This window comes from Lepidochelys kempii, chromosome 5 (assembly GCF_965140265.1).
Source record: "Lepidochelys kempii isolate rLepKem1 chromosome 5, rLepKem1.hap2, whole genome shotgun sequence".
Taxonomy (NCBI): domain Eukaryota; kingdom Metazoa; phylum Chordata; order Testudines; family Cheloniidae; genus Lepidochelys; species Lepidochelys kempii.
Genome location: NC_133260.1, coordinates 47,102,459 through 47,115,912, shown reverse-complemented (window position 1 = coordinate 47,115,912; position 13,454 = coordinate 47,102,459).

Here is a 13,454-nt window from a genome sequence, read left to right as displayed (position 1 = left end):
CTGCCAACATAGCTACTGCCTGTTGGGGAGGTGGATTAACTATGCCCATGGGAGAAGCATAGTAGCATCTTCACTGAAGAGACAATAAACCAGTCTGGTCAAAGTCTTTGGAGCAATAGGGAAGCCCAATTTATGTGACTAAAAGGTAAGAACAAACATTAAAGCTGCATGAAGACCAAAGGAAGAAGAGAGAAAAGCTGCCATATTTCTTACACACCTCAGTAGCAAATTGCAACTAAAATGACCTTTGGTACTTGCCCTATCTCCCACCTTCTCTTGTCTCCTTACTTCTGCTTCTTCTCATCCTCTCATCTCTTCAGTGTAATCTGAAACAGATTCAATGGTAGCATGAATGCCTGCCTTCAGCTCTCAGTCAAGATTTCGTGCACTGGGCGGGTGTAGCCAGACAGCCGCCCCCACCCCCAGACCAGCATTGCTGGAAACACAGGAGGAAGCAGGAACAAGGCACTTAACATATATTCCAGCACAGCCTTTGAAGCTGTGAAAGCACAGGTGTGCTGCTACAATGTGCCTCTGGGAACAGATACGACGATTAAGCTCACAGCAGGCAGAGGCCCTGTGACAGACATGGCTCTTAGCCCCTACTAAATAGCGTGATGCACACACACCAACATCCTAGGTGGGAAAATATTTACCCTGATAAAAGAAATGTCCAGTAGTCAAAACTTATTGTTTCTCTCCCTTGCAAGTGTAAACTACTCTTGCGAAAGCTGGTGTCACCCAGACAGACCAGCCTCAATTTGGCATAAGAAAGGAGAAAGAGAATAAAGGAGTACAGAGGTATAAGTAGGGGACCTACAGCACCATGATTTTTGAGTGCTTTTCACTATCTATCTGCTGGTCAGATAAGTGACAGCCTCCCAAGGCTTCTGCAGCTAAGAGGGTCCCTACGCCTTGTCCCTTATTCGTCTTTCTGCGGAATTGAGTGACCGATCCTGGCTTGGCACCGCTGGAATCGAGAGATGCAAGGAGGGTAAGAAGCACCCACACCTGATCTCCTATCTTTAGTGTACACATATTTTGAAATAGAGCTCTATACTTTGCTTTCTTTCTTTGGGATTGTGGCTTCAGTTTTGTAACTTGTTTGTGTGTGTAACATCTCTACATTTAAATAAGTAGGCACTAGCAATTTTGTAACCACATGATTAGAATCTAGCTTAATAAATTTTGGTAACCATTTATGCATAAGCCTGACTTGTTTTCTCTGGTTTACTGTAAAGCAGCCAACACAATTAAAGAACCTCAGCCGTTTTGGCTCTAAAGCCTGGCCATTAGGTGAGAGTACTAAGAGCCTAGCGTTGAGTTGTGCCGCCTCCACGGGGCAAACTCTTGGGGCACCTGTCAGTCAATCCTGGCTGCCCGCTGCGAAGGAGCTCTGAGCTCTAGCAGTTAAAGTCACGGGTGTGGAGAGGCTCTTAGTGCTGCCATTGGGGCACCTGTCAGTCAGTATTGACTGCCCGCTGCGAAGGAGCTCTGAGCTCTAGCAGTTAAAGTCACGGGTGGTTAGGACCTTGGGGCATCCGTCAGCCTAGCCCGGGCTGCCCGCCGCGAAGGGACAGTGTGTCCTAGCGGTTAAAGTCACGGATGGTATAAACGGGCATAGCTGGCACCTCACCAAACATCATTGGCCGTCGGCTAACAGCGGGGGAGTCTACAGAGACTCCAAACCTTGTGTCAAGGTTCCCTCTCCACTCTGAACTCTAGGGTACAGATGTGGGGACCCACATGAACGACCCCCTAAGCTTATTTCTACCAGCTTAGGTTAAAAATTCCACAAGGTACAAATCCCTTTTGTCCTTGGACGGTATGCTGCTACCACCAAGTGATTTAAACAAACATTCAGGGAGGGCCACTTGAAGCCCTATCTCCCCCCAGAATATCCCCCCAAGCCCTTACACCCCCTTTCCTGGGGAGGCTTGAGAATAATATCCTAACCAATTGGTTACAAAATGAGCACAGATAAACAACCCCCCACCACTACCGGGTCTTAGGACACTGAAAATCAATCAGGTTCTTAAAAGAAGAATTTTATTTAAAGAAAAGGTAAAAGAATCACCTCTGGGTAAAATCAGGATGGAAGATAACTTTACAGGGTAACAAAAGATTCACAAACACAGAGGAACTCCCGCTAGGCTTAGTTCAAAGTTACAAAAAACAGGAATAAACCTCTCTCTAGCAAAGGAAAAATTCACAAGCTAAAACAAAAGATAATCTAACATGCCTTAGCTGGTTTTACTTACTATTTTTGTAATATTAGAGACTGGTTAAGGATTGGTTGGAGGAGATGGATTTCGGCCTGGCCTCTCTCAGTCCCAGGAGAGAGAACCCCCAACAAAAAGCACAAACAAAGCCTCCCCCTCCTCAGATTTGAAAGTATCTTCTTTCCCCATTGGTCCTTTTGGTCAGGTGCCAACCAGGTTATTTGAGCTTTTTAATCCCTTACAGGTAAGGAGGAATTCTAGGCTACCCTTAGCTGTATGATTATGACACCCTGCTTGAAACCTGCTTCTGATATTTCTCCCTGCAATTCAGGAATTTCAGCCTGTGAACAACACTGCCTCATGAGGAGCCTGCCCTAGAACTTTTGACCTTTGCCAGAAACAGGATCTCCACACAAGTTTAGCTTCAAATTTCTGACTTGCTCAGAGAGGTTTTGAACTAAAGGCTTTCCTGAATATTATTTTACTTTGTAGTGTCCCATTAACATTGGGACCCTGATTTTTAAAGGCTCCTTAGCCTTGCCTCCTTTTTTACAGGCCCTATTTTGCACTCATAATTAATTGCAGGTGCATGGGAGACCACGACTGAAAATCTGGCCCTTCCTGTTACTTGGTGACATTTAGGAACCACTAAATCTGTATCTCCTTAAATGGGCCCTGCTAATCCCATCAATAACCAACAATATATTGAAGGAGTCAAAGTCAGTCTAGAGTCATATATACAGCAGTCCCCAAGTGACACCAGGCAATCTCCTTCCCTCCCCCGCAAAGATTGGAAATTGGCCCAGCAGGATGAGACCTCATCACACACGATAAACAGCAAGCAACAAAACTTGTTAACAAAGACCTGGCACCACCTCACAAGAGCACCAGTGGGAAAGGGAAAAGCTGACACCTAAATTATGTTTGAGTTACACTAGGGACAAGTAGGAGGGAGATAAAAGCATCACAGTGCTATCTTCTGTGCCTGAGGCAGTAGGAAGCTTAAAGTTCATCCAGACATCTCACACAGTGCATCACCCCTACCCCCTTCCTTCCCAGCCATCCTGATACCAGTGCTAGAGCAGCGGTGAGCAACCAGCACTATCAGCTGAAGATGATAGTTGGGGAGTTGCAGTGGGGGAGGTCTAGGTTGGGTATTAGGAAACACTATTTCACTAGCAGGGTGGTGAAGCACTGGAATGGGTTATCTAGGGAGGTGGTAGAATTTTCATCTTTAGAGGTTTTTAAGGCCCGGTTTGACAAAGCCTTGGCTGGGATGATTTAGTTGGTGTTGGTCCTGCTTTGAGCAGGGGGTTGGACTAGATGACCTCCTGAGGTCTCTTCCAACCCTAATATTCTATGATTCTATGAGGTGCCTGGGGCAGAAGAAGAAATCCTCTCGATTCATAGCCTTGGTGTCACATCATAACAGGTTTCAGATTAGCAGCCGTGTTAGTCTGTATTTGCAAAAAGAAAAGGAGGACTTGTGGCACCTTAGAGACTGACCAATTTATTTGAGCATAAGCATCTGATGAAGTGAGCTGTAGCTCATGAAAGCTTATGCTCAAATAAATCTCTAAGGTGCCACAAGTACTCCTTTTCTTTTTACATCATAACAGGCTATTCGTTGCTCATGTCAGTTCAGTAGACTAAAATGATTAGATGGAGACAAATTGTGGCTGAGACAAATGCCTGTGAGGGACTGGGCATTGATCTGGCATCAGGATGCTCCTAGTAGTGAGAGGAGTCAGTGAGTAGTGCAGGGTATGAGCTCTGAATACCCCTGCCAGGAAAATAAATCCTTGTTTAAGAACCTGGTGTTAGATTGAGATTCACCTCAACAGTAAAATGCACTGGGAATGGGCGACAGGGGATTGATCACTTAATGATTACCTGTTCTGTTCATTCCCTCTGGGGCACCTGGCAGTGGCTACTGTCGGAAGACAGGATACTGGGCTAGATGGACCATTGGTCTTGACCCAGTATGGTTGTTCTTATGTTCACCCTCTGCACAAGTCAGGGAGGCTGCAGCTAAAGGGGAGTCTCCCCATAATGGAAGAAAGGCTGTGTTTACACTACTGCCTCCCCCAGCCAGGGTCCAGAGGAGACCCAATGGTAGTGACTTCTAAGTGGATGCGCTGAGTTCAGTGTATCTTCTGGGCACCCTAGCTATTCCATTTCCTGGCTAGAGCCATCCATTTTTCAGGCAGTGCTGACCAGCTTCAAGCCCCCAGAGAACCTGGGGGCACACTGGGCCTTGTTGCGATCATTGGGCCTACAACTTTACCCTAATTGTGAGCTCAACTGTGAAAAGTAAATGAAAGTTCAGAAAATGACACAATCACCTATAACAACAAATGTTGATGGGAAAAGGTGCAAAAGGAAGACAAAAAGAAAAGGAGTACTAGTGGCACCTTAGAGACTAACCAATTTATTTGAGCATAAGCTCAATGCATTCGATGAAGTGAGCTGTAGCTCACGAAAGCTTATGCTCAAATAAATTGGTTAGTCTCTAAAGTGCCACTAGTACTCCTTTTCTTTTTGCAAATACAGACTAACACGGCTGCTACTCTAAAAGGAAGACAGAAAGACTAAATTAGTCCAAACAAAAAAAGCCTTCTGATAAGTCTGTGTTAAGATTATGCCTCCTAAACAAGAAAAGTATGGGACCAAAAACCAGTGAACCAAAATTGGTATGTGGAAATTAGGCCTAACAGATGAACAAAATAATAAGAGAAATGGCTATTCTGCCCATCACTTCCTTTTGGAGAATAAAATTGCAGAAGAAGCTGAGAGCCAACAACTACTGGCTGAGAGACAGGAAAGGAGCAAGTTTTAGCATCATGGCTGACACTGCCACAGTCTTCTGGGACCCCAAGATTTACCATAACATTGATGGCCATTATCATCCTAATCCCAAGAGAGATCCTGACCAGACTGGGTGAAAGAGAAGAACACAGATATCATTGCCACCTCCACCAGTTCTGACTAAATCCTGAGCACCATCTGGGATGTGTAACCAGTTAGTTCATTTTTATCATTTAACTGTGTTATTCTTGTGGGTTATTCCATATTTAATCAATGTGTGATGAATAGATTTAAATTATAAGACCATAGAATTACAAGACTGACAAGTATTTAGGAGTGATGAGTATGTATTAGGTATATAAGTAGAGCAAGGCTCTAATGTAAGGTCTGCAGGCTAAGGCCTGTAACGTTTCAGCTTAGCCACACTAGGCCTCAGACCTAAGGAGACTTGACATAAGTGGGTGACCGAAGAATGACCCTATGCCAGTAAAGGCCCAAGATTACTGTAGAGACTGTGCCAATAGGTAATGTTCAGGAAAAACAGACCGTAAGGTACCTGCTTGTAACACCATGGAAAGTTCTGCTTTGACTGTAGGTCACCATGAAAACATGTTTACATAAATGCTTATGAGAATAAGGGGAACTAAGAGAACAGCCTATGAAAAGCAGGGCAACCTGAAATTTATGGGGTGTGGAAGTACAAAAAAGGAAAAGGAGGTTGAAACCCTCAGGCATATGCACAAGGTGCTAAGCATGATCAGAACAGTATAAAAGGGGTTCCCTGGTATGGATAGGGTTGCTAGACCCTGAGGGAAGACCTCATTGGGAAGACGCCGTCAGGAACCACCCCTCTATCAATGACCATGTGTTGAGAGATCCACCAGGCTCTATAACATCTTTGGGAATGTGAGTATGAATATTGTAGTAGCTATTGCCTGGGCTCTCTCACGTTTTGCATATGCATGGGTGATTGTAACCTTAATCATCTGCTTAGTACAACTTATAATACAAACAAGACTTTTTACTTGTGACTGTGTGTGTGACTGTCTTCATTCTTTGTGTGTTCCCAGAACCTCCAAATCTAAGGGTGATTTCCACTCTATTGATCCTAAAAACAGTAGTTAGTACAGGAGCCGGACTCACTGTAATTCACCACAGAACTATCAATCAATTCAATTTAAAATAAAGGCTACAGATGTGAGTGTCAAGCTGTCTGGAGAGGCTCGTGGATATGGGTACCAACCTCAGGGTGGATTGTCAACAAGCAAGGCACAAACCCCAAACTGGTTGTGTGTTCTATAATTAGATTTCACCAACCAAGTATCAAGTGTGAATGCCTCAAGCACTAGAACAGCTTTAACATGGAGTCACAGACAGTTGCTTTGGGCACTTTGATCTATCTTGCTACCCAGGCAAGCCTGTCTTTGTGATAGATGGTCCCTTACACCAAAAATCACAACAATATTCATGTTACTACTCCCAGTCCCAAAAGACCTGTCACTTACTCCAGGTCAATTGTACCATAGATCTCTTACCAAAGACAAAGCTTGTAGCCAATCCAAAAGTAAACTAACTAAAGCTTTATTAAGAAAACAAAAACCGAGTTATTTACAAGGTTAAAGCAGGTAAACATACACACACAAATGAGTTACAGTCTTAGGTTTCAAAAGGTAATAGACCCTGTTGTAATATGCAAGCTCTATATGGCCTTTATGTTAACCCAAGCTAAGCAGTTTGGGGATCCTTGTTTCTGCTTTGAAATATTGCTCTCTCCAAATTCCAAGCAGCACAGTGATAACAATTCCTCCTTGACAGGGATTTTTATTCCCTTCCCACAGTGTTCAAGCTGTGATGGGATGAGTGTTTGTGTACATACCATCTTCCGGGTGTGGGGGATCAATCAACACAGTCTTTTGTCTGTTGATGTTCCACAATGGTTTATCTGGTGTCTATGAGCCTTCTTTTGTTGGGCAGGAGATGACACCTCTTGCAGTAAACTAGTATTTCACACTTGACTGTGAGAGTGTCCAGTTTCATAGCTAACACTTCTATAGTTACAGAGCAAACACAAATATTACCTTATAACATGGGATACAGATATTAGAAGTAGGATTAATAGATCCAGCATCCTACAAGCATTTCATAAAGTCTAAACACTAAGCACATTCTTACAACTTTAATATCTATTTTAACAATACTAACAGACAGGTGAGCCAGACTGGTTTCCAGTTAAGGATTTGTCAGAGTTCAGTGAGGCCTCGGGGACTTGGCATGAGCTGGCACCTGGTCTGCCAGCATCACAGTAGACTTTGTCATCTCCCTCCTCCCTCCAGTGTGTCCTTTTCCTTCCCCACCTTATTTTTTCTCTTTCCTATCCCTCTCCTTTTACCTTCTGTTTAATATTTTGCAACTCTGCTGTAAGCCTGTGACCAGGGAGGCAACTGAAAGCAATGCCCTAAACCGCCCCATGCTGGTACCACTTTGCCAGGTCTTGGGGTGGCTGATAAGGCCATGTGCTGTGCCTGTGTTTCTCCAGCAATGATGTTGCAAGTGAGAGTCAGCACCAGAGACAGAAGCTGCATTTTCTATCTTTGCTGTTCTTTTCTCTCCCGTCTCTCATGTGTTTTTTTTGTGGAAGCAGGACTGGATTTTTTTTTTGTGGAAGCAGGACAGCTTCGGTCCAGGTCTTTTCCTCAAAAAGGACCATTATTGCCATGTCTAACACCATCTAAAAGACTGTCAAATGGGGGAGGAGGGTCCCTTTTAAGAACTCTCCAGCTAGAGGGAAAGGGAAGAAGGGATGACCTTAAAATGAAAGCCTTACTTAACCCTTCACATTTCAAATGCTTTAACCTGTTTTCATTCTTTTCTGTATCCTTAATAAGGGGTTAAAAAGATTTTTAATGGTGTGTTTGCCATGGTACTTAAGCAGGCTGCGAAACCCTGAATCTTGTTTATCACTATTTAATATTGGATAGTGACAGGGTCCCATTAATGTTATGCTATACAAAGCACACAAGATTTTTTATAGGGGAGAAGGCAAAACTCTGTATTTATTGAGAATACAACAGTTAGCATATGTTTTTTAATTGTATGCATACATTTATCTATGCACACAGTTTTGCCAGTTGATGTTTATAGTTACCACTTTAGAGTTTGGATTAATTTAGTGGCCAGCCTTTGACTCTTTGGGCCCATATATTCCATCTAAATTAATACAACAGCCTCTATTACTGCCCTGGCAAAGCAAACTTTCTGATCCTGGGGCCCCACAGCCATGAGCTATGCTTGTGGAACCAGGGCTGAATCAAGCCCTGAACTTCGACTGGAATGAAATCATGATATGGCAGTATTTCTAGAAGCCGAGGTCTGGTCCTGCTTCTGGAATTCCAGATTAGGCTCCTGCTGATTATGGGAAATTCTTGTTCCAGTGAATTAGAGACAGCCTGCTCTCCATGCTACTGGGGACAGCCTCCTATATCATATCCCCAGCTCAGGTTCCTCTTTCACTGTTTTAAATATCAGTTTGCAAACAACTTCCAGCATGAAGAGTATTTTGACAGTCTTGCCATGTAATCACATGTGGCCATTAAACACATAGACCCCCCTGGCTGTCACTGAGGAGCAAACCTAGAACTTTCAAGGCAAGCTCCTACAACTTGAGTAACTCCTTTAGCTGTGAGTAGCAGGCTCTTCACCTCACTGGGGCTCTGATCTTGAGGGAGACTCCATTATACACACTTACCCAGGGTATTATACTAACACAAAGCAGCTCTTGTGTTTTGAAAGGGTATGGCAAAATAATTTCATTTCAGCAGTTGTACCATTCAACTGTATTTTCCCATCTCTTATTTACTATAATTGAGAACCCCTATCTGAGGGAAAAGTTTATGAGATGCTGTCACAGGACAGGTTCCCCTCACTCTGGATTCCTTACTGCAGACAGTCCTCACACAGAACTCATGGCAAGTTCAACACCAAGTGCTTTATTTACAGTCTGAATATAACATAACATGGTCCCCACAGCTCGAGGTTCTTACATGCTCCCTAGACACAGGTGGAGAGAGCTCATCTCCCTGAAATCCTGGGCTTCTCTGGCCTTTTCTTCCAATTTACCTCTCTTCCTATGTCTCTTTTAGCTCTCCTCAGCTGAGGAGCTGAGCCAACTTGGTTTATCATTCAATCCTTGGCCAATTATCTTCCAAATTTAGGCCTTGTGGGGACACTTACCAAGTGCACAGAGTGGTGAGTCAGTCTTAGGCTTCTCACACTGTCACAGATGCCTACAAGCTCTGAGAAAGCCACTGAGAATTTATAGTACATGCCAAGAGGATTCTCCCAAGCTCTCAGTTTAATCTCAAGGAAAAAAAAACAACCTAGTTCTAATAACCCTAGATTCTTATTTGACATGATTGAGGCTGAATCTGTGCTAACAAACTCCTTAGCTGTAATTTACCAGTGGTGCAGCTTCACTGGTGGAAACTATAATGTAGACAGAAACTGAGTGTTTACACTATCTGCACAACAACCTCCATCATTTATGCTATGGGTGGAGCTACTTGGGTAGTGAATTACAGCTGTGTAGCTTGCTAGTGTGTAGGCTAGGCCCAAATAACACAAGAAAAAATTATTTAGCCTGAAGCAGGGTCAGACTGGAAATGTGTTTTATTAGGTTGTATAATTGGGTGTTAACAAAAGACGTATCCTCAGCAGTGTTATCTTGAGTCAATTAATGAAAGAAAAAAATAACACCCCATTGGTTTGCCAAAGGGTATGCATGGCATTTAGGATGCTTTTCATTACAAAATATTTTAAAAGCATTTTGGATACTGTGAAAAGCTCTAACTTCTTTGTTTGTGTTTGATTGTCAAAACCACACTTCCTGAACAGGGAGCTCTGCAATAAAAAGTTAGGATTTTATAAAGAGTCTTGAACAAGAGTATTGCAGTGAGAAATACAGACACTGCTCTGGGTAGGAAGTAGAAAACTACAGTATAAGCAAGATAGGGATTCATTCTATATGTTGCAGAAAGCAGTTCATTAATGAAAGTGTATTGGCATGAAGTAACAATGAAATATTGCATTCTGGAGCATGACATTGTGTATAGATCTCAACTTGTTATGTTAGGAGACTTATAGGTGAGTCCAAGTTTAACAAGGACACATACAAATTATTCCTATTGTCCATACTGAAACCTGATTTTACAATAGTGTAAATCTTATATTTTTCCATAGTAAAATCTTACATTTTCCCATAAGCCTTCTGATCTATCACCCATAGAAAGAATTCTGAGTAAAAGATAATATAAATACAAGATTTATGTGACTTATATGATCATATTCTGGCCTCACAGTTGTGCAATTTTTAGGGATTCTGAAGTGATTTAAATAAGAAGATAATTTGGTCTTTAGTCATTGGATTTTGATTTTAAAGCTCAAGAGCCCCATAAATGAATATCTAGAGTAGTTTTGTTTTTTTTAATATTGCAGGGGGATGATGATTTAATCTGTGTTGAAAAATTGCCCCAGTGTGTTTCCGTCTAACTGGATCTCTTCACAGCTGTTTTGAAGTACAAATAAAATAATTGTATTCATAGTGGGCAACTGGTTTAGCTACAGTAACACCAATGAACCTCTTGCTCACATATAGGACTGAGCTTGATCCAAACCTTTATTTGAGGTTCCAGAAGATTTGGCTATGTTCCTTGCCAACACCAGTTTCTAGCCAGGACTGGAAGCAGTGAACCACCATAAGTAAAGCTGCTTGTGGCCAGACAAAAAGTGCCGTAAATCTCACAGGAAAGCCATTCCACTCATAATTGCACCTTGTTGTTCTTCCATGTGATCCTGAGCCTCTAGTGAATCTGCATGAGCAACTGAGCTCCTCAGTAAGGTATCGGTAACCACTCGGGATGTCTCTGGTGCATATTCTACAAAAGGCTTAAATCTCAAATGGGAGAGCAATCTGTGAGATTTAAGGGCCACCTGGTTATGTTGTTACTGTTTATTAATTATATCAGACAGCAGCTTGTCACAAGTTTGAAATGATCAAGAACCTGGAAATAATGTATGAAACTCTCACATACTCATAGGCTCACCAAACATTCGCTGTCTCGTCAGCTTTTCCAGGGCTCAGGGTCTGAAAGCCATCAGGCGACATACACTAGGGGCATCCCTCATTTTAACTGGATTAGCACCAATCAAAACCATGGATTAGATTTTGTGTTGTGTCTCCAGTGGGATTCAGCACAGGAGAAACAGGTCTTGGTTCTAGGCTGCTGCTGGGGCTGAATCAGAACTGTATCTCCTCTCTTAAATGGTGACATTTCAGCTATAGCTTTGACTTCTTCTAGATGAGCCCTCATAAATTAGTTGTTTGTTACACTGTGATCTTGGTCTGTTTATGTTTTACATTTGTTTTATTCAATTTAAAAAGTGAACATATGACAATACATGCTGAATGATGCTAGATTCTCCTATAGGAGGATGAGTGAGAGCAGGGCCATCGGTGGAGTACCTCTCCAGCTCCAGTCTCTCCTAATTCTGATGTAATGTTCCCAGGGACTCTTGCAACTACTCAGGTCCTTCTCTGTCCTCCTTCTCTATGATAGCATGAGCAGGGGCTTAGATCTGTGATTTTCATAGGGATTTGGTGTTTTACTCTCTTCGGTGCCTTTGCAAATCTCAGCATAGAACCAAAATATTTAAACATTTCAGAGCAGATTCATTGAAGACAAATTTACTATTTCATAAGAACATAAGAATGGCGATACTGGGTCAGACCAAAGATCCATCCAGCCCAGTATCCTGTCTACCGACAGTGGCCAATGCCAGGTGCCCCAGAGGGAGTAAACCTAACAGGTAATGATCAAGTGATCTCTCTCCTGCCATCCATCTCCACCCTCTGACAAACAGAGGCTAGGGACACCATTCCTTACCCATCCTGGTTAATAGCCATTAATGGACTTAACCTCCATGAATTTATCCAGTTCTCTTTTAAACCCTGTTATAGTCCTAGCCTTCACAACCTCCTCAGGCAAGGAGTTCCACAGCTTGACTGTGTACTGAGTGAAGAAGAATTTCCTTTTATATGTTTTAAACCTGCTACCCATTAATTTCATTTGGTGGCCCCTAATTCTTATATTATGGGACCAAGTAAATAACTTTTCCTTATTCACTTTCTCCACTCATGATTTTATATACCTCTATCATATCCCCCCTTAGTGTCCTCTTTTCCAAGCTGAAAAGTCCTAGCCTCTTTAATCTTTCCTCATATGGGACCCGTTCCAAACCCCTAATCATTTTAGTTGCCCTTTTCTGAACCTTTTCTAATGCGAGTATATCTTTTTTGAGATGAGGGGACCACATCTGTATGCAGTATTCAAGATGTGCCGTACCATGGATTTATATAAGGGCAATAAGATATTCTCTGTTTTATTCTCTATCCCTTTTTAAATGATTCCTAACATCCCGTTTGCTTTTTTGACTGCTGCACATTGTGTGGACGTCTTCAGAGAACTATCCACGATGACTCCAAGATCTTTCTCCTGATTAGTTGTAACTAAATTAGCCCCCATCATATTGTATGTATAGTTGGGGTTATTTTTTCCAACATGCATTACTTTACATTTATCCACATTAAATTTCATTTGCCATTTTGTTGCCCAATCACTTAGTTTTGTGAGATCTTTTTGAAGTTCTTCACAGTCTGCTTCGGTCTTAACTATCTTGAGCAGTTTAGTATCATCTGCAAATGCGGGGTCAGCCACCAATTAATTACTCCGTTCACAAGACCAGTTTTGATAACTTTGAAACAAAAAAAGTCAATATTTAAAAGTCGTATGTGAACTGAATGCATGAGACGTTAGAAACAAGCCATTTTTGAGGAGGCCAAAACATGGGGAGACAATTTATCGATTTATATTTCTTTATGAAGATTTTTGATGCAACACAAAACCATAGGTTTAAATACAGAATAAGAAGAAACAGGTTACATGAAAGTAAACTCTAAAATAGGAATTATGTGACACTTAATAAAGAAATTCATTTGAATTCCAGTGATTAGTAAAGGACTTCAAACTATTGTCTCTGATGACATAAATCCCTTCAAATGGACAACTCCTAATGAGTGAGCTGCTGGGGGAAACTGCTGCTTCCTGGGACTTGCTCTGCCCTCCCTTCCCCCCGCCCCTTACTTTTACCTCCACGGAGTCCTTGTGACTGGGGGAAGTCATATGGAGCCTGTTGCCCATAGGAGCTGCCCCCAACCAAGAGAGGCAGGGGAGGGAAGGAAGAGGTCTCTGGCTGCTGCTGGGGGAGACCTTGTTCTACGCAGTATGCACCTGCTTTTACATCCGATGAAGTGAGCTGTAGCTCACGAAAGCTTATGCTCAAATAAATTTGTTGGTCTCTAAGGTGCCATAA